The sequence below is a fragment of the Musca domestica genome, unplaced genomic scaffold (assembly GCF_030504385.1).
Source record: "Musca domestica strain aabys unplaced genomic scaffold, Musca_domestica.polishedcontigs.V.1.1 153, whole genome shotgun sequence".
In the NCBI taxonomy this organism is placed as follows: domain Eukaryota; kingdom Metazoa; phylum Arthropoda; class Insecta; order Diptera; family Muscidae; genus Musca; species Musca domestica.
The window spans coordinates 1,189,789-1,215,103 of record NW_026712211.1 but is presented as its reverse complement, the minus strand read 5'-3'; the positions used below and the strand labels follow the sequence as shown (position 1 = coordinate 1,215,103).

The 25,315-nt window shown below is 35.9% G+C and overlaps 1 protein-coding gene across 1 annotated transcript in view; it reads right to left on the bottom strand.

The window, feature by feature from the left end:
- LOC101898170 (M-phase inducer phosphatase) overlaps nt 1–25,315 on the bottom strand; it is a 519,762-nt gene that overhangs the window by 173,645 nt on the left and 320,802 nt on the right. The window lies entirely within an intron of this gene.

The window sequence follows — 25,315 nt, the reverse complement described above, 5'->3', positions numbered from 1 at the left end:
TGAAGCTAAAATTATGAAATTTGGACGAGGCTCATTATTTGTGCTCATTATTTATGGTACGAAAAGTACCATAATGTACTAACTATTGAATAATTCATATTGGATCAAAAGAATGACCTAGAATTCTGAAATTTGATTTTTTTGGAAATTTGAATTTTAAGGTTACGAAAAGTTTCAAAATTGCACCAAACTTCTAAAATTGTACCACCTGGTATTATGTGAATTGATGGAGATGAAAACTTCAAATTTGGTATTAGAATTGAGGTCAAGGAAAGTTAAGTTTTGATATATGAAGGTGGTTTTTCAAATGTGTACTAAGTGTACGAACTGTAATAAATGGTACTAAGTTTGGAAGACTTTGGTTTATGGTGAACGATATGGTGAACCGTTCCATATTGGTGGTTGGTTTGTGATAAAGAGGTTGTTTTGGATATGTGTACTATAAAAGAAACACGAAAAGTACCAAAGAGTGCCATATTTTGTACAATTTGGCATTGGGTGAACCGATAGTACTTGAAATTTGATATTAGGGTCGTTGTTCATGTGTTCATGTGTGGTTTCGGAAATGTGTACTATAATTGTACGAAAAGTACTGAATAGTACAATATTTGGTATTGAGTGAAGTGATAGAGATAAAATTCTGAAATTTGATATTTAGATTACTAATGGCATCTGTGATTGAGATTTGGCTGTGGTTTGGAATTGTGTCCTTTGTTTGTACGAGAATACTAGATGGTACTAAGTTTGGTATTGGGTGAAGGTAAAGGGGAGGAATCTTCAAAAATGACATAAAGGTATCTGTTGCCATCTTGTATTGAGATATGTAGGTGGTTTTGGAAATGCGATCTACTGTTGTATGAAATCTACTAAATAGAAAACTACATGCGGTATTGGATGGAGGTGAAGGTGGAGTCCCAAAATTTGATAAGATGTCACAGTTGGTGTCTGTGGTTGTATACTATATTTGTACGAAAAGTACTGAATATTACTATCTTTGGTATTGATTGAATGTATAGAAGTGGGATCTCGAAATTTGAAATTAAGGTCTATATTGGCATCTGGTGTTGTGATCTGGGGGGAGGTGTCACTCTTGGTGCATATGGTTAAGATATGGAGGGGGAAATGTGTGCTATAATTGTTCAAAAATTCCAAATGAAAAAACTTGATATTAGGGCCTCAGTTGCTATCTGAAATTGGAATATGGAGGTTGGTTTGGAAATGTGTACTATATTTGTACGAAAAGACTTAAATGCTACCAAATTTGGTATTTAGTGAATGAATAGAGCTGAAATTCTGAAGTTTGATGTTAAGGTCACTGTTGGTCTCTAGGTTTTACATATGTAGACGTTAAAGTAGTTTTGGAAATAAAAATTGGATGTGGGTCCAAGGTGCAATGATTCTACTAATATCCTCCTCAGTAAACTGCAAAATAAAAGATTTTTGGACGATTTTTGGTAAAAAGGTAAAGTCTATACCTATACTGGACTGGAATCGAACATCTTTCACAAGGAGACCCTTTTAAGAAACCCAAATGTCAAGATTCAGCTAATTTGGTTAAGAATGGTGGGAAAACCCTTAAAAATACTTAAAATTAGAAAATAACGTTATATGCAGGCTATACCAATAAGTGAACCCGAAAAGAGCATTGCTTTCAAGGAGATAACAGACCTACCCGAGAACTCGAATTGTCAGCAGGTTCAGCAGATTTGGTTGAAAATGGTGCCAGAAATCTTTAAAATATTGTAACTTGAAAAGTAACGTTATATAGGAGGTTTACCTAAACGTGGAACAGTATAGTCAATTTCCAATACCAATCAGAGATCACACAAAAATACGGACCACATTTTTTGTATGATCTCTGACCCGCTCAATATTATCCTATGACAACGTAGGTTATTGGGGCCACAGTAAGGGTTTCATATTTCGACACTATTACATTTTCACGACTTGGGAACAAAGTGTCTGCATTCTAACAACTCGAAAGCATAAAATACCGGAAATAGCATCAAATTTTAGAATAAGATTAGATTTGTTCGAATTGGTCACCTTTGGCACGAATTATGGCCTTCAAACGGCCAATAAAACAACACGTCACACGCTGCCCGAATGTTGCTCTGGGGTAGTTTGGCCCATTCCCAGCGAAGCGCTTGCTTGAGGTGATCGACACTTTGGTATTTTTTAGTGCCAACCTTGTTTTCCAGTGTATTCCAGACACCATAGTCCAACGGACTGGTAACCGGAAATGTTGGTGGCCATTGTGCGCTGGAAATTAAGCGAGGAACCTCATTTTCTAACCATTCTTGGGTGGCGCGTGCTGAGTGCGATTCTGCTGCATCTATTCTAATGCCACGGTCGATTAATACGAGCAGAGGGCGACCATCGGCTGTTGTGGCGGCCCACACCATCACCCTGGCCGGCGCTTGAGTTCTGTTGGCCAACCGGAGGTGCACATGTGGAACAGTATAGCTGATCTCTTTGGCAAGCAACAACAACGAATGTTTTCTCGTCGGAGAAAACTAAATTCGACAGTTCATCACTTGTAGCCAAGCGAAGCAACTCTTTAGCTCTTTTGAGTCTATTTTCTTTTTGTAGCGGTTTAAGTTCTTGCACTTTTTTGGAATTTCAATGGCTTTAGGTCGAGCTCATTTTTCAATATATGCCAAATGGAACATTGCGATATGTTCAGCTCACGAGTCATTTTTCGATCAAGTCGCTTCTTTACTTTCCAAACCATTTCTGCTGATGTTGCTGTTTCCTTCCGTCCACTTCCTTGACATTGGGCTACGCTACCAGTATCGCGGTAACGAGCGATGGTACGAGACAAAAATGATTTATTCACATTTAAATGCTGGAGTGCTCTAACGATAGCCACTTGCGGGTTTCCAGCCAAATATAAAGAAATCATAGTATAACGCTTGAATGCCATCACGAATAACTTTTTTTCTGGAAAATTCTCAAAAAAAGGCTTTTGTACGCTTTTAAAAATATTATGAGTTGTCACTGGAATAATTTGAACAGCTGTCGGACGAGTAGCAAATAAATGACAGCAGTCTGAAGTTGGTTTCAGTTTTTTCTTCTCACGCTGCATAAGGCCATTTAGTCTTGTCCGTCCGTCTGTTATAATCACGCTAGAGTCAAAACAAATAAAGATAGGATTCTAAAATTTTGCACATATCAGTCTTTTATCTGCAGGCAGGCCATGTTCGAAGATGGGTTATATCGGTCCACGATATCGTATAGCCGCCAAACAACGGTACCCTCCAATACTCGGTATTTTGACGATTTTAGCTAATTTTTTCAATGGAATTGTCTGAAAATCCACGAAATGAGTTCTTTGTGGGTACTTTACCTCCTGGAAGAGAATTGTTTATATAGGAGCACGGGGCTATGCGATATGCCCCTGTTATATGTACCCACCTATATTCGGTATTTTGATGATTTTAGCGACATTGTTTACCGGAATTGTTTCAAATTTCATATTTAAAGTTCGTAATGGGTACTACAGCTCTTGTTAAAAAATTGCAATTGAATACAGGTCCACATCTTCGTGTAGCTCCCATATAACTATATCACCTAATATTCGATATTTTTATGATTTTAAGAACATTGTTCACCGGAATTGTTTACACTTTTGTAATTAAAGCTCGTCAATCAATCTATGACAGAAAATTTCGTATGCAGGTCCACGTCTTCGTATAGCCCCCAGAAAAATGCCGATATTCGGCATTTTGATGATTGTAGCCAAAATTTTCAATAAAATTCTACAAAAGGAGTTATTCGTAACTACTTTACCCCCTGAAGGATTATTGGCTATATATGTCACGATATCGTATATCCTCCCATATAACGGTACATCACCGTATAAGGTATTTTGATGATTTTCGCTAAATTTTTCAATGAAATTGTCTAAAAGCCCACACTAGAAGTTCTTTTCAAGCACTTTACTCCCTGGAAGAGAAATGTCTCCCTGGAACAGAAATATCGGTCTACGATATGGCATTGCACCCATACAACGGTACCTCCCGATATTCGCTATTTTGGCAACTTTAGGGACATTATTCAAAGGAGTTTTTTCAAATTTGGTATTTGAAGTTTGTAATGGATACTACAACCTATGACAGAAAATTGTCAATCCAGGTCCAGGTCTTCGTATTGGCCCCATATATTAAAACCTACCTAAATTTTGTATTTTGATGATTTTAGCTACATTATTCATCGGATTTTTTTTGAAGTTTCGTATTTTTACATTGTAATGGCTTATGACAAACGTTGCCTACGCTGGTCCACGTTGTCGTATAGACTCCAATAGATTTATTTTAAGATTTTAACAGATTTATACAGATTTATTTCAAATGGTAAAGGGTATACAAATTTCGGCCCGGCTGCACTTAGTACTTTTACTTGATAATTTTACTTCCATAATCTTTTGAATTTTCCCCGTAATTATTTTTTATGTTGCACTGTGTAGTTGGTAGACCGCACTCTGCAGTCATGCACTTTGAGTTCAGAATTTTTAGTGGATTTTTTTTTTTACTGGCTTATGACAAAGTGGCCTATGCAGGTCCACGTCTTCGTATAGACTCTTATATAACGGCTATATTAGGTATTTTTAAGATTTTAACAGAATTTTTAGCGGATATGTTTTTTTTTTTTTTTTGAAAATTCCCAAATTTATTACAAATGGTGAAGGGTATACAAATTTCGGCCCGGCCGAACTTACTGCCATTTTCCCCCGTAATTATTTTTTGTTTTGCACTGGGTAATTAGTATACCGCTCCCCGCAGGTATGCAATTTGAGTTCAGAATTTTTAGCGGATGTTTTTTTTTTTTTTGAAAATTCCCAAATTTATTTAAAATTGTGGAGAATTATTTAAAATTCGGTCCGGCCGAACTTTCTACTTTTACTTGTTAACTCTACTTTCTTAATCTTTTGGATATTTCTCGTAATTATTTTTTGTGTTGCACTGTGTAATTAGTATACCGCTCTCTGCAGGTATGCACTTTGAGTTAACTTTTAACCTGCTTCATGTAGTTCAGGATTTCAAAATCCTTCATTTCAACCTCAACATTTTTGTCCCTGATAGGTATTATATTTGATGCAATCTGTCGAGGTTGATTATTCCCTGACAGACTTTTTGTCGTTTTTTGTACCCTCAAAATATTGGATTCTAATAAAAAATTACGGTTTTAAAAATGATTTTTTTTATAAAACCCAAAAATAAATACTTACAATTTCCCTAAACTCATGATAACTTGTCTCATTTTTTTCTTTGAAATTTTCCTCAGAAACCTAACAAAAGCCAAAAGAAATGCAATTAGTTAAACCATAAAATGATCTCTCCTCGAGAATGTATTTTCTATAAAACTCGAACAAAGAGGTCTTTATGATATAATAAATTCATCAAGAGATACCAGTGTCTGGTCATTCTTATCCTTGCATTGGTGTTATGGGTGGGAACAATTTTTTGTTATTTTTTTTTCAAAACGCCAGAATTTTCTCTCTGTTTTTCTTTCTCTACCCAAAAGAAGCAAAAGAATGGCCTGCGAAAAGGAGTCAATATAAAATTAATTATTTGGGCATACAACAAGTATTTATTTGTGTTAAACACAGGACAAATATTTACCCTGCCAGAAGACTGAGATTTATGAAACGGCGAAGGAAAACAACAAAAGGAAAATAAAACGAAAAATTCAACAATTCACACGACTGTCAAGACGTCGTCGTCGTCGTCGAAGACGAAAAAGAAACAACAATTTCCAAAAATAACATTGAATTGAACTGTTGTTGCAGCAACAAAATTTTAGGTTTTTTTTTGGGAGAGAGGATACTTTTTTTCGAGTCCTCACTTGTGGCGGCAGCATTGGTGTGTTGGGCCAAAATGTATTTGGCCAAGTTTTGGTACTTGGCCAGAGCGAGCGAGCAGTCACTCTTGAGCCCATGAGAAGAGAAATATCGCAGCACATAAAAATCATGAAGAAATTCCTGGAAATCCATTAGCCAAAGAACACAAAAATCTCTGGGCCAAACAAAATAAGTCCGTCCAGATCAGACAAGAATGCCATCCATAGCCTGGAGTTAGGGGAAAGACGGCCAAATGAGTGGATGGATGAGGGAATCACTGTAACAAGTGAAGTTTGCCGGCATTTTTTGGGTTGTGTTTAATTTTTCTTTTTGGGTTTTGGGTAGACGGGATAAGAAGTTGAACACACACCAATACATGTACACTTGTCTTCTGACTGACTTTGAAATATTTTTAACCAAATATCCAAAAAAATCCATGTGGAGGGTGGAGGTAAACACAAGCCGAGAATAGGCAAGATATCCAGACATAAACAACAATAAACGTCTAATGGCTGTTAGTTTCGGACAATTTTCACTTTTCCAAAACAAAAAAAAAAAATGGAAAAACGCCAAATCTAGTCGGGCTCGAAAGATATCCAGGCAGAGTTCTCAAAGGACGGACAAACACTTGTTTTGGTCCTAGACATAAAAACAATTTGCGGCACGTTGTTCAAAGTGTGTTTTCATGGCAAAAGTGGTGGTGGTGGGGGGACGAGGGCAACAAGTGTCTGAGCGATCACATTTAGAACTAACCTGTTGTTGTATAGGACAAGCCTAGGATACCATCATTTTTGTTGTGATAAAAATCACTTTCAAATGAAATATAGCCAATATTGATTTGCTCTGGTTTTAATTTTCCTTAAAAAAAAAACAAAAAACAAAATAGGTTACAATCTCATTCTGGTTATTTGCCGGCAACTTTGAAAGCAAAAACTCGCAGACATTCATTTATTCTGTTGACTGCATTAAATGCATTTAATCGAGCAGAGCAAGGATTAGGCCAACAGAGAACGACAACAACTCCAACTCGTCGTTAATTGTGTTAATGTGAGATAATGTCGCAGTCGGGCCATTGCGAGACGACGCCCCAATCACACACTCCTCCTCTCCTCTTTGTCAATTTGTTTGTCGGCAAAAAATTTTGGATGCTTCCCCCTCTCTTCGTTGTTTTGAGCCAACGTTAAGGAATTTATTTTAATTTTTTTACTGCCGATGATCTTTTAGGTTAATGTCTTGTAAAACTGAACCTAAAACTAAGTTATTACGTGAGAGTTGTAAAAGGTTTGAGGTTGGGGTTTGGTCGAATGGGAGACACTTTAAATTTAGTTAAAATTTGGTGAAACCTCCAGCATACAGTCGAGGGTATATTAAATTAGTCATTCCGTTTACAACACCACGAAATATTCGTCGGAGACCCCAAAAAGTAGATACATATTCTTGATCAGCCTAAAATTCGATGTCTCTCTGTTGAAATCACGATAAGAGTCCTCATTATTTAATCCCCAGTTGAGTTATAAAAGTGAATTTTTAATGTATTATTTGAAACTGGAGCACACGAGATTCAGTTGAGCTATAATTTTTAACAGAACTTTATTCGTTTAATTTTCAGAGTTTTCATTGCTGATTTTAAGCTCTTTAATCTGAGCTATATTCTTGGATTTTTATAGAATATTTTTTTAAAGGCACCAGCAGTGCTTTAACTATGGATTTTTTATAAATATTGTGTGAAGTACTAGCCGATTTCTTTTCTAAAATATTATTTATACATTTTTTTGGAGACGGTATTTTACGGTATTTTTTTTTCTATATATATTTTCGAAGCACCACCAGAGCTTTAATTATGGATCTTCAAACTATATTATTTTAGGTATCAGCAGAGCTTAGAATGTGGATTTTTGAAGAATGTTGTTTGAACAAAGCACAAGCAGACCTTTAAACGTAATTTTTTAGTAACATTGTTTGAAGCATCTTCAGAGTTTTATCAGAGGATTTTCAAAAAAAAATAAAGCAGAGAATAGATCCCAACTGGAATTTAATCTTGCCTTTTTTCATGGTTAATTTTCACAATTTTTTTGTCATTTAGTTCTGATAGACCAATGGACTAATTTTTTTCTATAGAAGAGTCAATTACTTTGCTTTTGAAGCACTTTTTTATAGGGTGAATGATATTTAAAATGACCCCTATAGATTAACTAATTGTTATAGCGATCATAAAACGGTACCTCCTGATTTTCGGCATTTTGAAGGTTTCTGCCACAATTTCCAATTGATTTAGAAGAAACTTGACAATTGGGGTTCTCGGTAGGTCTCTGATTTCCTTCCAAAAAATGTTGGATTTAGTTCCAATAACTGGTACAGTCCCCATATAACGTGCGTCCGTCCGCCCACAAGTCGCAATTTTGGTCGACCACCAAGAAAATAAGCATGGTGTTGGGGTAAAAGTCAGAATATATGACTATTGTTTTTGAAATTTTTTGCAAAATACTTAGGAGATGAAATGGACTAAAAACAGAAAGGTTTCCTGACTTTGTAGTTCTTAAACAGGTCAAAATTAATGATAAATACACATGGTTTTAGCGTTTAAAACATAATTTTGGATGGTCATTGAATAATATTTAGCGGATCCACAACTTTTGTGTAGAAAATACCAACATTTCCATTAAATCGCGAATATTTTTGATGATGAACGTTTCTTTCGGCCACAATTATAAGAGTTTTAAATGTGAAATTTGTGACATCTTCAAATAGCAAAGATCTACTCTTTTATAAGATCGACAGTAAGAGATCAACAAAGGGGAAGGTACATATATTCAAAGCGGTACCTCCCCCACAAATGGCCAAAATTTTGAATAACCAAATCGATTATAAAATGGGAAATAAGCATCCGGTTCTCGTCATATTTCACAAATTCCATTATTTCTACTAACACAAGATCAGCTGTGAAGATGGGATATATCGGTCCACTCCAGTAGGAACTGGTACCTCCCCCACAAAAGGGTCAAAATTTTCAATATCCAAGAAGCTCATAAAACATGAAATTAACATCCGACTCCATTCAGACTTGGTACATCTCAATACTGCTACCAACACAAGATCTGTTAAAAATATGGTAGGGATCGAACCATTTCTTCGGGTACCTCCCCCAAAGTTTAGAATAAAAAAAAACAATCATAAAATCCGAAATAAGCATCCGACTCTTTTCATATTTCACAAATCCCATTATTTCTACTAACACAAGATCTGCTGTTAATATATGGTCAACATTTTGAAAATCCGTGAAGCTCATAAGAGGTGCAATTAACATCCGATTCCATTCAGACTTGGCACATCTCAATATTTCCATCAACACAAGTTCTGCTGTAAAGATGGTGGAGATCAGAGCATTTCTTCTGGTACCTTCCCCACATAGTGTTCAAGATTTTGAAAAACAAAGCTATTTGTCTTTTATTGTGCATCAAACGTGTAATATCAGTCCACATCATAGTATCGAGTTTTGCATATACGACTAAATTAAGCATGGAAATAAGTATGCCAAATTTGATCGAAACCTGTTCAGATATAGCTATAGCTCCCATGTATATTGTTCATCCGATCATGCACTCTGTAACACCTAAATTTGGGGAAATATGTCAAATACAGCTCAGAAAAACCTTCGCCAAAGTTTTTCGAATTCGGTGCACCAAACGTGCAATATTGGCCCAAATAGGATGGAATTTAGCAATTGCGACCAAATTGAGCCTAGAAACAAGTATGTCAAATTTGGTGAACTACGATAACCGGGTTTTCTCTTCATGATATCTAAAAAAATTTTCAAATCTAGTAGACCTTTTCATGTACTGGAGCATAGGATTGGGTTTTCTTCCGTTTTTAATGGATTATTTGGTACTTGTGTATATAATATTTACTCGAAAAAGTTTTACATCAGAGTTATATTCAATTTGTCATTAATTGATTGAGTGATTTTTTGTTCTCATAATAATTCTGTACTGTCTGCTCACTTCTTACTGATTTACAGTTTGAAATATTTTTCTTAACTGAACTAATTTAATTTGTATAACCTCCACCTTGGAAAGGAGGGCATATTATCTTTGTCATTCCGTTTGTAACATCCCTAAATATTCGTCGTAGATCCCATAATGTATATATATATATATTTATAATCAGAATAAAATTCTAAGACGATTTAACGATGTCCGTCTGTCTGTCTGTCTGTTGAAATCACGATACAGGCCACATTATTTGACGAAGAGTGCAGAATAATTTGCATTATGTCTAGCATTGTTGGTATTGAAAATGAGATATATCAGTCAACGTTTTGGTACAGTCCCCATGTAACGGTATCTTCCGATATTCGGCATTTTGATGAGTTTTGCCACATTTTTTTCACGGATTTGTCTGAAAATTCGTATTTGTATAGGTCGGTCCACGCTTTGGTATAGCCCCATATAAGGTTACCTCCCATTATTCGGTATGTTGATGATTTTTACCACATTTTTTCATGGATTTTTCTAAAAATTGGTATTTGTTGGTCATAATGGGTTCCAGCTCCGGTGGCGAAACTTTGTATGTATAAGTCCACGCTTTTGTAAAGCCCTATATAGCGGTACCTCCCGATATTCGGTATTTTGATGATTTTTGCCACATTTTTTTCACGGATTTGTCTGAAAATTGGTATTTGTAGGTCATAATAGGTCCTCATTCATGCGCCGAAACATTGTATGTATAGGTTCACGCTTTGTTATAGCCTCCATATAACGGTATCTTCCGATATTCGGTGTTTTGATGATTTTTGCCACATTTTCCCACGAATATGTCTAAAAATTGGTATTTGTGGGCTGTAATTGGTTCTAGTGTTTCCATTACCCTAAGGTGGAGGGTTTTAAAAATTAGGCCCGGCCGAACTTAATGTTTGTTTACTTGTTTTATTTATTGAATATAGAATTTATAGAATGTCGCCCAAAATTATCTTGTATGGTGTTAAACGTCACCATAAACCAAGTTGACACCTGGCAAATATTGTAAATCTCTTGCGGTCGGGTTTTGTGGTTTTGAACCCCAAACCAAATGATGGACATCATCACCAAGAAAGAACCGCTTACAATTCGTTAACATACAACAAAGTTGTGCGACCATTAAAATCTAATTTACATGGCGTTTATATTAACATTTCAAAAAAAGGCAACGACAAAAAGAAAACCCTGAAGAATATGTCATTCATTGAGCAAAAAAAAAAATAAGTTAAGGTCGGCATTCTCGGTCTCTGTTGTTGAAAAAAAAAAAAAATAAATAAATAAAATTGACAACAGAAAAAAGTGTAACATGCAATGCCAAAAATGTTTGCAAAATATTTCGAGAAAAGATAAGCAAATTCTTTGCCTCAGATTGACTTGGCAACATTGTAGTGTGATTTCGGATATCCAGGGCAAAATAATTTTATTTAAGTAGGCCACTTTACCTTTGTCACCGCAAATAAAATATGGTCAAGGTAATCACTGTCGGAGGGTTATTGATCGCAAGGCGATGGAAGCTCAATCTCCTGTCTCCCTCAGAGCATAAATTCTCATTAAATTCTTGAGTTAATGTCTGCCATGTTCACCAAAAAATCAAATCAAACCAAACCAGATTTCAGATCCGACAATGATTATTCAAAGTCATGGTCAAACATTTTTTCTTTTTGGTATTCGACAAAATCTCATATGAAATGATGATGTCGGTCAGTCGGTGGTTTTGGTCTCCACTCTGATATATTTCATCTCCACAACAAAAAACAAAAAAACTTAATTTCATTCATTCAAAAGTAAGAGAAAAAAAAGGATACCCACCTCAGGCGAACACAAAAACTGTCTGTGAATATTTTCATTTAATATTAGCCTACCTTTCGTAAGGAGAGAGTTTTTTTTGCTGTTGCTGCCAGTTTTATGGCATTTTTTATGTGTTGGCAATCGTCGTTTTACAGTTCGGCATTTTCTCTTAAGTTAACAGAATTCGTTTCACAAACTGAGATTTTATGGCTCTGATTGCTGTCCATTCATTAGATCGTTTTAGTTTAGTGTTATTTTGCATGATAATCACTTTTTTCGGAATTGGTAAAAAAAAAAAAAAAAAAAAAAAACAGTGAGAGAAAAAAGTACCGAAATTTAGCCGGATTAAATGATTTATACTGTCTGTAGCCATTTGGCTGAGAGTATAAAAATATTTCTAAAAATCCACAAAGGTCCTTACAAGAATATTAATAAAACTGATTTTTTGTCAATTTCCTTAAAAGATGTCCTTAGGAATTTCTAAAAATACAACGTTTCTTTCATGACTTTACAGAAAATATTTTTTAAAGTTCAAATGTATATTTGTCAAATCCTCGGTGTATATTCTTAAAAAATCCACAATGATGTGTCCTGTCCTCCAAAAATATTTCTGAGTGACTATACAAAGGTTCTTGTAATTAATATCAAAAAAACGTCCTTTAAAAATGCATAAGTTCGCGAAACAATGTTTCTAAAAATTCAAGTACCTTGCCAAAGTTTGACAAACAAACATGCACCAGGGTTGGACCGGAGACCTCGTATCATATAGGGTGAGATAATAAAAAAACTGCAACAAAGTCAAACGCCATAATTTTTACATTTTTTTTTAAATTTTATTGAATGAAAGCAAAAAAATTCAAAAATAGTATTACAGTACGTTTAGATTTGTTCGAATTGGTCACCTTTGGCACGAATTATCGCCTTCAAACGCCCAATGAAACCGTCACACGCTGCCCGAATGTTGCTCTGCGGTATTTTGTCCCATTCCCGGCGAAGCGCTTACTTGAGGTGTTCGACACTTTGGTAATTTTTAGTGCCAACCTTGCTTTCCAAAATACTCCAGTCCAACGGATTGGTATCCGGATATTTTGGTTGCCATTGTGCGCTTGAAATGAAGCTAGGAACCTCATTTTGTAACCATTCTTGGTTGGCGCGTGCTAAGTGCGATGCTGCTGAGTCCTGTTGGAATATCCGAGGTACGGGCCTAAAATGGTTGTGTGCCCAAGGCTTTAATACACCCTTCCGAATATTGTCGCTCTCAGCTCGTATTAATCGACCATGGCATCAAAATAATTGCTAATATTCGGCAGAGCGACCATTGGCTGTTATGGCGGCCCACACCATCACCATGGCCGGCGCTTGAGTTCTGGTGGCCAACCGAAGGTCCACATTTTCAGCTGACATCTTTGGCAAGTAAACTCGATCATTTTGTTTGTTGACAAACTGCTGGACAACGAAAGTTTTCTCATCGGAGAAAACCAAATTCGGCAGTTCATCACTTTCGGCCAAGCGAAGCTACTCTTTAGCTCTTTTGAATCTTTCTGTTGCGTTGTAAGTTCTTGCACTTTTTGGAATTTTAATGGCTTTACCCCGAGCTCATTTTTCATTATTTGCCGAATGGCAGGTTGAGTTCGTAAATGGGCCATGTAGGTCCACGTTTTCATATAGCCCCCATATAACGGTACCTCCCGATATTCGGTATTTTGATGATTTTAGCGACATTACTCACCGGAATTGTTTCATATTTGGAATTTGAAGTTCGAAATGAATACAACAGCCTGAGATAAAAAATTGTCTGTGCAAGTCCACGTCTTCGTATTGCCCCCATATAACGGCACCTCCCAATATTCGGTATTTTGATGATGTTACCGTCATTATTCGCCGTAGTAGTTTCAAATTGCGTATTTAAAGTTCGTAATGGGAACTACAGTCCGTGACAGAAAATTGCCTATGCAGGTCCAGGTATAGGCCCCATATATCAGTACCTCCTTATATTCGGTATTTTGACGATTTTAGGTACAATACTCACCGGAATTGTTTGAGATGTCGTATTTGAATTTCGTAATGGAAGCTACAGCCTGTGACAGAAAATTGTCTATTTCAGGTCCAGGTATAACGGCTATATTCGGTACTTTTAAAATGTTAACAGAATTTTTGGCGAATGTTATCGTTTTCGAAAATTTTCAAATACGTTTGTACGAAAATGAACGATATACCCTCAACACACCGACCATTTCGAATATATTTTGTCATTTTCCTTCAAGGCACTCCAAAGTCCATTTATTTTTCTAAGACCGAAAATATGATCGGTGTAGGCTAGAATTTAAAATGATGAAATTTTGAGCATCCCGACAATTTATTTTTAATTTTTCCACCGAAATCAATTATATTTTACTTCATCAATTTTTATTTTGCAATAGTTTCAGCTATCTCAAGAGCTATAGGCCTTATCGACTCAAAATCTGGGAAGTAGGTGACCAATATACTAGACTAATTGTTCTGTAAAACTTATGTATTTTTTAAAGATTTTCTAAAATAAGATTTGCAGAAATGAACTACAAAATGCATTCCCTAACAATTCAGTCTATTGAAGACTGAAAAAATTGCTTTATGTGATTTATTCCGCTGTCGTAATATTTGAAGCATATATAGGAATATGTTTTCGACCATGTAATGTACCATTTTGATAATTTTGTGCCTTTGCTATCCACAGGGACACACTGAGACTATAGATTTGAGACCTTATTTATCCAGAATTTAAATGGAAGCCCCAATCAAAGAACATATCCACCTCGTTCTCTCCCTTCAATTATAAATTCCTCTGCCTTTTATTATACGTTTTAAACCGTTTGTAAATTATTGTTGCCATTCAAAACAAAAAAAAAAATACAACAAAAAAACATATATCTGGACACTGTGTGTGGTTTCATCGATTATCCTCCATCTACATCTTCATGCTTGGGGGGCTTTTCATAATTTGGGATGCTTGCTTGTATTTGTATTTATGTTTTAAAAGTAGTATCTGGCCTGCATCTCGTTTGTCCATTTTAATTTTTTTTTAAACAACGCAATTAAGCTTAAAATTGCCAAACTTAGCGTGTGGTAATGAAGCAATTTTGTCGACCAGAAGAAAAATAAGATATTTTGCAGAGAAAGAAAAACGAAATCATTATGACAAGGATAAAGAAGATGCTTGGGTTAATTATATTATTGTTTGAAAAAAATGTGATCTTTTTGAAAATAATGTGGTCAATTAAGGGAAGATCTACTCAGAATGCCACCAAGTTGGTCAACCTAGTCCTTCAAGGATATATCCATTCCTTTTTTTGAAAAGAATGTGGCCTTTTTTGAAAATAATGTGATCTCTTAATAGGAAATCTACTCAGAATGCCACCAAGTTGGCCAATTTAGTCTTTCAAGGATATAGCCACTTCTTGGTGGGCGCAGAGCACAATGATCATTTTTTTTTTTTTTTTTTTTGAAAACTGAGATACGTATGTTATCCCGCACGGTCTGACCAATAAAAAATAATTGTCCCAGTTACACCCAAATCTGTCAATGAAGACAACGATTATTCGGCCTCTTCACATCGCTTAACACTGGCAATTGCCTCCTGAGCATATCCAGAAATCCAAGCCAATATCTCTACTTGTTGCTGATTGACAATTTTTTGCTGTAGGTAGGAAGAAGTCTTTAAAATTGGAAAGAGATTTCCATAACCGACACCTACTTAAGATAAGTTCAACACAAAAAAGTACAATAACAGCGAAGAAAAAAAAGAAGAAGAGTGAAAAATGCCCCTTGGCTCTGCCTTGGCATGGGATAATTCATTTGGCGCAGAAACTAAGTGGGCGTTTTAACAGCACGGGTTTGGCTCAATTCTTATCGGTGGAATGCAAGCAATTGATACCTACATGCCAGGCAAAATCCATGCCAGGCACATGACGACAAGCAATTGGCATACAAAACAAACAACAAAAACAACACAAATCTTTTGCATAAGCCAAAGGACACTTGGCCGGCAAACGGCGATGCCATTGAGGCAAAGTGTGGGAAAATCTTTCACAATTTTCTTCTTCTAGGGCTGCTGCTCCTTTTTTGTTGTTTCGGGAAAGGATACTAAGTGATGTGAAAAATAAACACAACAGGACATTGGAGTAATCTGAGGACAAATACGTTAGAGAGAGAGCTCATGACAACAATCAAACAGTCAGTCGGTCGGTGCAATGACGTTGCACTGGGATTTATGGTGCACACGAACACACAAGTCCGACACAGGTTACGAACGTGAGGAGTCTTGCGCCAACAACAAACACGTGCAGCGTTCGCCTTCCTACGTTGAGCCTCAAAAAGAGTAATCGTAGTAGTGGTGTTAGTAAAGGGATTTCTACAGCAACATGTTGAGCCAAGGATCCTCTTGCCGCCAAGTGCCAAAGGTGGCAACAACAACTAAATGCATTTCGTGCAGGCAACAGGCCGTTCGGCCGGCCAGCATCTTTGTTCATTTTAGGAGTTACTCGTGGGAAGATCAACGAATTTGTCTAACATAAATTTGTTTTTTTTTTGTTTTTCTTGACTTGACTGCAGCTCAAGTGCTCAACATTGGAATCGTGGGAAAGTGTCCTTTTTTTCCTGTGTTGCTATCTTTACTACTTTTTTGTTTTATTTCATTAAATTTCTTTTAGAAATTTATGCCAAGGAGATAATGTGACGTGTTCAAGTGTCCACTGGTGACAGTTATTTTTCCTCAAAATACACCAAAAACAATACTTGTAATGACAGTTTAAACAAAAGGAATTATTAATTTCTTTGGTTTGACTAACAAAGGAGAGGGGAAACTGTTATTCAAAGATTTGAATTCATTCTGTTGCTCAACGACGACGAAGACGACATCATTAAGTCAATGAGAATTATATATTTCTATAGACCATTTGATCTTAGGAGATTCTTTGAGCCGTTAGAAAATTTGGATTTTTTTTTCTCTCCATAGAAGATCATTATTTAAAGGTCTTCTGCTCATAGAAAACCTAAAGAGGTCCTCTTAAAGTCTTTTTGTAAAAAAAGACAATTTAAAGACGATGTTCTAATGTTTGGGGGAGACCATTTTAAGGAATTCTGTCTATGCAAGCCCCATTCAAAGTTCTCTTGTATATACAATATAAATTAAGGCTCTTCTGTCTATAGAAGATCCTATGGAGTTCTTGTGTTTAAAGAGGGCAGTCTATTTTCAAGGTCTATTTATAATATAAAGGGATTTTTCCATATAAGACCTTGGAACGGTCTTCTGTCCATAGAATACTCTTTGGAGACTTTTATAAACGAATTCTTTCATAAGGTCCATATAAGATATTCTAAAGGTCTTCTATCCGTAGAAGACCCGTTGGAAGTGTTCCGCATATAGATGAGGTTGGATCCATTTGATCTTAGGAAATTCTTTGATCCGTTAGAACATTTGGAAAGTTTTTCTCTCCAAAGAAAATCATTTAAAGGTCTTCCGTCCTTCGATGATCCTTTAAAAATCTTTTTTTGTAAAAAAAAATCAATTTAAAGACCTTTTACGAGTCTTCTCTTTATAAAATAAACAGTTTAACATTCTAATATTTGGGGGAAGACCATTTTAAGGACTTCTGTCTATGAAAGCCCCATTCAAAGTTCTCTTGTAAATACAATATAAATTAAACTTCTTCTGTCTATAGAAGACGGAGTTCTTGTGTTTAAAGAGGGCATTTTAAAGGTCTAGTTTCAATTGAAAAACGAGATAAATGGATTTTTTCCATATTAGACGCAATTGAAAGAAAATGAACTCAAAGAGCTAAAGAATTGCTTCGCTTGGCCGAAAGTGGTGAACTGCCGAACTAGGTTTTCTCCGATGAGAAAACATTCGTTGTCCAGCAGTTTGTAAACAAACAAAATGATCGTGTTTACTTGCCAAAGAGGTCAGCTGAAAATGTGCACCTTCGGTTGGCCACCAGAACTCAAGCGCCGGCCATGGTGATGATGTGTGCCGCCATAACAGCCGATGGTCGCTCTCCGCTTGTATTAACCGACCGTGGCATCAGAATAAATGCCGAATATTATCGCGAAAACATTCTGGAGGGTGTATTAAAGCCTTTGGCACGCAAACATTTTGAACGCAAACCTTGGACATTCCAACAGGAGTCAGCACCATCGCACTCAGCACGCGCCAAACAAGAATGGCTACAAAACGAGGTTCCTCGCTTCATTTCCAGCGCACAAGGGCGACCATTATCTCTGGATACCAATCCGTTGGACTATTGTGTCTGGAGTATTTTGGAAAGCAAGGTTGGCACTAAAAAATACCAAAGTGTCGCTCACCTCAAGCAAAATTCGGTCAGCGTGTGACGGTTTCATTGGCTGTTTGAAGGCCATAATTCGTACCCAAGGTAACCAATTCGAACAAATCTAAACTTTGATGCTATTTCCGACATTTTTTGCTTTCATTCAATAAAGGTAATAAAAATGTAAAAATTATGGCGTTTGACTTTGTTGCAATTTTTTTTACTGCAGTTTTTTATCTCACCCTGTATTAGGATTTACAAAGTTGGAGCAAAATCGGATTATCCTTTCTCTTTCTGTGCAGTAAAATATATATTTTTTTAAATTTCCACCTTCTGTGGAGGAGGTACCAGAAGAAGTGGACCGATATTGCCCATCTCCGAACTCGATCTACGTTTGATAGTAATATTACGATGTACCAAATCGGATACTCCCTTCGAGAGTTATCGTGCGTACTAGGCCAGCCAAACAGACGGACGGACGGACATCGCTAGATCGATTCTAAAAGTCCTGAAACGGATTTGGTCTATTGAGACCTAGGATCAACAAATGTTATTTCCTCTCTAGCCATATGTCAGAGGGTGTAACTAGTCATACGGCTGGATGGTATAAACAAGGATACGCTTGTGAACTTATTTCAATAAAAATATTCCTCATATTTTTATCTGCAATATGGCCGAAGACACAATAGCCGAAAAATGCGCGGATTTCGATGAATGCTAATTCCAAAATTTTTAAAGGAGTGAAAGAGCTCTACTTTCAATCTGCTGGATTTTTCCGGTAGTTATTTTTTTGTGTTGCACAGTGTTATTCTTTGAGATTTTCTGATCGAGATTGTGTTTATAGGGCTACAAAGATATTAGTTGTAAAGTTTGGAGCCAACATTTGGGAACTGGGACATGGACCTTGGAAATAAAAAAATGGCCATCGAATTGAAGCACTTTTGGGGTTTTGCCCTACTGTGTATTATCTACATTTGAAATTGAATGCACCAAACCCATTGAGAACGTAAAGTAGGGTAATATAACAATATGGAGGCTATACCGACACATAGACCTATATTGAATGTATTTTGTAGGAAAGTTTTTACCCTCACAAAAAACTAAATACAAATATATGTGGTCAATAACTTAGATTATGACATACTCCGAAACTTTGACAACCAATTAAAATTTACTGCGATTACCATGAAAGCCAAGATCAAATAGATTGGAAACTGAGGCCAAAACCCACGAAAAGTTCTTAAATCAGGGAGGGAGGATCATTTATATGAGGCTATACCAAATCCTGGACTCGTATTGATATTTTTCCCGGGGGAATATTTCAACATCGTATATACGCAAAATATCAGAACTACCCTAATAAGGGATTTATACAATACAAGACATCGACATATCCCATTATTTTTTGGCCAAGGAGTAGTCCAAGCTCTCTACCAAATTTTAAGACTCTATTCTAAATCTTCAAAGTATGGAGCATAATATTTAGGACCATTTGTGTATGGTTAGCCTTTGTATAAAGACTACAAAAAAAATTGGCCTGGGAAGTAAGTACAACCCTTTTGGAGTTTCGATCTACTAACCGAATATTATCGAATCCAATTGGAACTTCCCACACCTAATATTGGCTGTTGCACTGTTATGCTATTTTCATATTAATGGCTTATAATGATTTAAAAAATTCCGAACTTAATCAACGAGTAAATATCCCGTCATATATTAGGGATTTAAATCACTGACTAACATCTTCAGACATAAATTCTCCAATAAATATGCAAAGTGTAAAACATTTATTGTAGGGCAGACATGGAGTGAGAACATATAAAATGCTGAGATATTGGTGCAATAATATTTGTACCCATCAAATGTTGTTAAAATTGTTTTCTTTTTATCTGAAACCCTTTTCCACAACAAAATTCCCCAGCGGATAACTAAAATCAATTAGCACATTTCTAACCCCCTCCACTTGTCACCCGCCTCTCCCAACATTTATGCTCTGCTGCAGACCTCCCACATATCTTTACATTAATTAAAATCAATAATTAAGAGATGAGAATATGTTCCGAGCCCAAAATTATTGATTATTGTTGGTGTTGCTGGCTGACTGCGTTATCTGTGTTTAAATATTAATGAGGAGGACGCCGTTCTGTATTTATTTCGTTTTTTTTTTTCAAGTTTATGATCACTTAATTTTGTGAGAAGAAAATAATAAAGAACAGAGCTCAGACAATCTCTCCATTCTTCCCATGGGAGTAGCTGGAGCCAATATCAACTGGACCAACACATCAGAATGTTGGATACAACAAACACAACTCATTAAAACAACACACAACGTTCAATAATTGATAATAAAACTAATAATAAATGAAGGAGAAGACGAGGACAATGACGACAGAGAGTGAACATCCAAAACAGTGTAGTGGAGCAGATATATCAGGTGAGCTCAACATTTGCTTGTTGAGCCAGGGTAATGTCTGGGTTTGATAGTGGTCGTGACTGCAGCTCAACGCTACAGCATCCAATGGAATATTGAGCCAACCAGCCAGCCATCACGACACATGGACAGACATTAGTCACATAAACATATTCTCATACTGGTTTAGTTGAATGCCACAGATTTATCACAAAAACCGAATTCACTAACACAGACGCAGAGTAAAACTACAAGTTACAGTAGCGGAAGAAATTTATTGGATTGAAATTTAAATTACAATGTAAGTCGTTGAGAATCTTGATATTTTAGGTGAGGGTCACTTTTGGTCCATGGTAAGGGATAGAGCTGGAATCCTGAAATTTTTGAATGAGGTCTTTGTATCAGGAATTAAGATATGGAGGTGGTTTTTGGGAATATGTACTAAAATTTTATGAAAAGTACTAAATATTACAAAAATTTATATTGGACTAAGGGTCACTCTTGGTCCGAAGGGGTTTGACTAGGCTGGGTTTTTGGAAATTCATACAAGAACGGTACGAAAATTATTACAAGTCACTAAATATGGTACCTTGGCAGCTAGAACTCTTAAATTTGGAAAAAGGGTCAATGATGGAGTGTATCATAGATGTGCCAAAGGGGTTTTGAAAGGTTTCGCACTATAAGTGTACGAAAAGTACTTAAATGTACTACATTTGTTACCACTTCGTATAATGTGAATGGCTAGAACTAAAAATTTGGAATTAATCAATAACTAATTAATTAAAATTAACGTTACTGGCGGAGTGTAGGATTGGAATTGAGAGATAGTTTTCGATATTTGTACTTATATGCACGAAAAGTACTGAATGATACTAAATTTGGTACAATTTCGATATGGGTGAACCGAAATAGCTGAAATTTGTAGGATTGAAATTTGGAAATTTCTTAATTTGTATTGGGGCGAATCGATAAGGATAGAATCCTGACGTTAGTAAATAAGGTTTCTATTGGATTGTATGATGTAGGTTGTTATGGATATTTGTACTTATATGTACTAAATGGTGCAAAATTTGATACAAAATTGGAATTATGCGAAACCGATAGAGCTGGAATTGTGAAATTTGGAATAAAGATTACTATTGGAATCTAGGATTGGGATTTGTAGGAAGCTTTGGAAAGTCGCGTCTATGTGTACTAAATGATACTTAAATTGGTACAATTTGGATTTGGGTGAAGCGATGGAGCTGAAATCCTGAAATTAGGATATAAGATTTCGATTGGATTGTATGATGCAGGTTGTTATGGAAATTTGTATTTATGTGTACTAAATGGTACTAAATTTGGTACAAATTAGAATATTAGTGATCCGACAGAGCTGGTAAAATAAGACTTCTTTGGGATTGTATGATTGAGGTATGCAGGTAGTGTTAGTAATTTGGAGTGTAGGTTTGGGGTACCTAGAAAGTTTTGTAAATTCGTACTTATGTGTACTAAATTTGGTACAATTTGGATTTGTGTGAACCGATTGGGCTGGAATTCTGAAATTTGGCATTAGGATTACTGCTAAAGTGTGAGATAGGGGTACTGGTACTATATATATGGTTTTGGAAATATGTACTATAATTGTACGAAAAAAACCGAAGAGTATCATATTTGATTTTAGGTGATGGGATAGAGATAAAATTCTAAAATTTCATATTGAAGTCTCTGTTGGTATCTGGAATTGGAATGATTTAGAATGTAGTAGTGATGTGTCATCACATTGTAAGAAAAAGTACTGAATTTTGTATTTTGCCAAGCAATAGTCTGGAATCTCGAAATTTGATAATGAGGTCTCTATTGATATCTGCGATTGAGATATGAGGTTTTTTTTTTTTTTTGGGAATGCGTACAATAATTGTACGAAAAGTACCACAATGTACTAAATTTTGTATTGGGTGAAGGGACGGGACTGAAATACCGAAATTTAATATCAAGGTTGCTGATGGTACCTTGGATTAAGTATCTAACGGTTTTGGAAATGATTGTAAGAAAAGTGCTAAATGGTATTAAATTTGACCCTAGATGAAGAGAAAAGACAAAATTCTGAAATTTGATATATAGAATACTGATGGTATCTGTGTTCAAGACTTGGCGGTGGTTTGGAAATGCGTCCTATATTTATACGAAAAGTACAAAATAATACTAAATTTTATATTGGGTGATGGGATAGGAAACTCTCAAATTTGATATTGAGGTATCTGTTGGTGTTTAGGATTGAGATATAAAACGGTTTTGCACGAAAAGTACTAAATAGTAAAAAATTTGTCGTTGAGTTAATGGATAGAGCTAGATTCCTAAAATCAAGGTTGAGGAGTAGAGAGCAGATGTGCAGTTTTGGAAATATGTACTCATGTATATAAAAATTACTAAACAGTACTAAATTTGCTACAATTCAAATTTGGACGAGCGAAATAAACTGGAATTCTTAAATTTCAAATTAACATTACTGGCGGAGTGTAGGATTGGAATAGGGAGATAGTTTTCAATGAATGATACTAAATTTGGTACAATTTCGATATGGGTGAACCGATAGGGCTGAAATGCTGAAATTTGTAGGATTGAAATTTGGAAATAAGTTTAATATTGCATTGTAGGATTGGGGTATATAGGAAATTTTGGAATTTTACTTTTGTGTACCAAGTGGTACTAAATTTGGTACCATTTAAATTTTGGGAGAACCGATAAAGTTGGAATCCTGATATTTAGAAATAAAAACTTTTATGGGATTGTATAAAGTTTAGTAGTTATGGAAATTTGTACTTATGTGTACTAAATAGTACTAGTGGTGTCCTTAAATTCGGAACAAAGATTACTACCGGAGTTTTGGATTGAGATATGGAGGTAGGTTTGGAAATTGGAAAATTTGATATTGATGTCACTGTTGGTGTCTGGAATTGAAATATAGAAGTCATTTAGGAAATATGTACTATAAATCAATTAAAAGTACTAAAATGTTCTAAATATAGTAGTGGGTAAAGCTGGAATCCTGAAAATTGACATTGAGGTTACTGTTGGTACCTACGCTTGAGATATGGAACAGTTTTGGAAAATATGTGCTATAATTGTGCGAGAAGTACTAAGTGGTTCTTGGCTATTGGGAGGTGGAATAGAGCTGAAGTCCTGAAATTTTGATTCAGATGTCACTGTTGGTCTCTGTGCTAACGATATGGAGGTGGTTTTAAAAATATGTACTAAATTTTTTCGAAAAGTATTAAGAGGTACTAAATTGCGCATTGAGTGAATGTATCGAGCTGAAATTATAAAATTTTATAATGAGGGCTATGTTGGTATCTGCGATTGAGATATGGAAGTTGTTTTTGGGAATTTGTACTATAATTGTTCGAAAGGAACTGAGTGGTACTAAACTGGGTAGTTGGAATTTCGAAGTTTTGGTATTGGGATCCCTGTTGGCAGAAGGTTTGAGAATTAAAGTTGTTTTTTGGAGTGTGTACGAAAATTACTAAACGGTACTAAATTTGGTATTGGATGAAAATTTGAAAGTTTGAAATTTTATATTAGGATCGTTGTGCATGTATAGCCTTGGCATATGGAGGTGGTTTTGCATTTTGTACGAAATGATACTATATTTGGTAATTGGCGAAGGGATAGGGCTAGAATTCTTAAATTTGATATTGTGATGTGTGAAACTTGAAGACAATCGGACTCTTATTTCTCAGTTTATGAGAGTGATAATTTTTCATAATTTTTCTCCCGACTAGATCTGAGTTTGATCATAATATTTACGATGTTTGGGTCAAATCGGATATTCCCTTCGAGAGTTATCGTACGCACCAGCCAGCCAGATAGATAAACAGAAAGACGGACGGACATAGCTAGATCAACTCCAAATGTCCTGAAACGGATTTGGTCCAAAGAGACCTAGGGTCTAAAACCGTAATTTCGATGAGGCACGTTTCGGCAGTCTCAAATGATTTACACCCTACTCAGCCATATGGCTGATGGTATAAAAAACCCCAGCACGAAATGTTGGAACAAATCTAACATTTTAAGGTGGACTTCTCGGTGATGAAGTAGCGAGTGCTTGCTAGACGGGATATATTTTACGTGACACAGATTTTTCTCAAATAGAATTTAGGCTTTAGTGGACCAGGCACATAGATAGCTGAGAGTGTCCCCGTTCAAATTTTGGTTTTTTTACTGAAGTTGTGCGATTGGAAATTTTAAAATTAAGTATCTCTTTTATTGCCCCCACTGTAAGCTCAAGCGATAACGAGTTAAAAGATGTTGAGCATAAACCACACAAACACACACACAGCATGTGAACTTAACGACAGAAAGAAAAAGGCCCAGACGCCGATAGAACTTGTCGTATACTAAGAAAATCAAAACACAACAGAGACTCAAAATACAGAATCGAGAACATGGAGCAAACATATATAGGCTAAGGTTGGGACGGACGTAGGCGAAAAAAGTAACGGCTTTTGGGAGAATTTTTATGGGTGTGGATATAACCCTTTCTAAGGCTGTCTACAATAACAATTACCATAGGAAGATTTCACAAGCAGTAAACGGAAGGAGGGGGACAGATTTTGAATATAGAAGAAATAAATAAATAAATATTAAAGAAAATTCAAATTGAAAAAAATGTTGAGCCAAAGAGAGGGAGGAGGTCGGAGACGGTGGCGATAAGGTTCAATGCTTGTGCGGCTGCATTTGGACACGAGTATCAAAAATGAAACGGCTAGTTGTTCTACGACAATGAGCCACACAACAAGGTTAAAGTTAAGATACATGCCTGTGTGGCCCTGTGGCAGGCAGCAAGACAAACAAACCCGAGATACATACATTTTCAAGTTTGTTGAGCTAAGCACTGAAGTAGAAAACCAAAAAAGTTGTATTGTCGGCAGTTTTATTTCACTAATGCATGGCGCTGCGGCAGCATTGAGCTGCCAAAGAAATT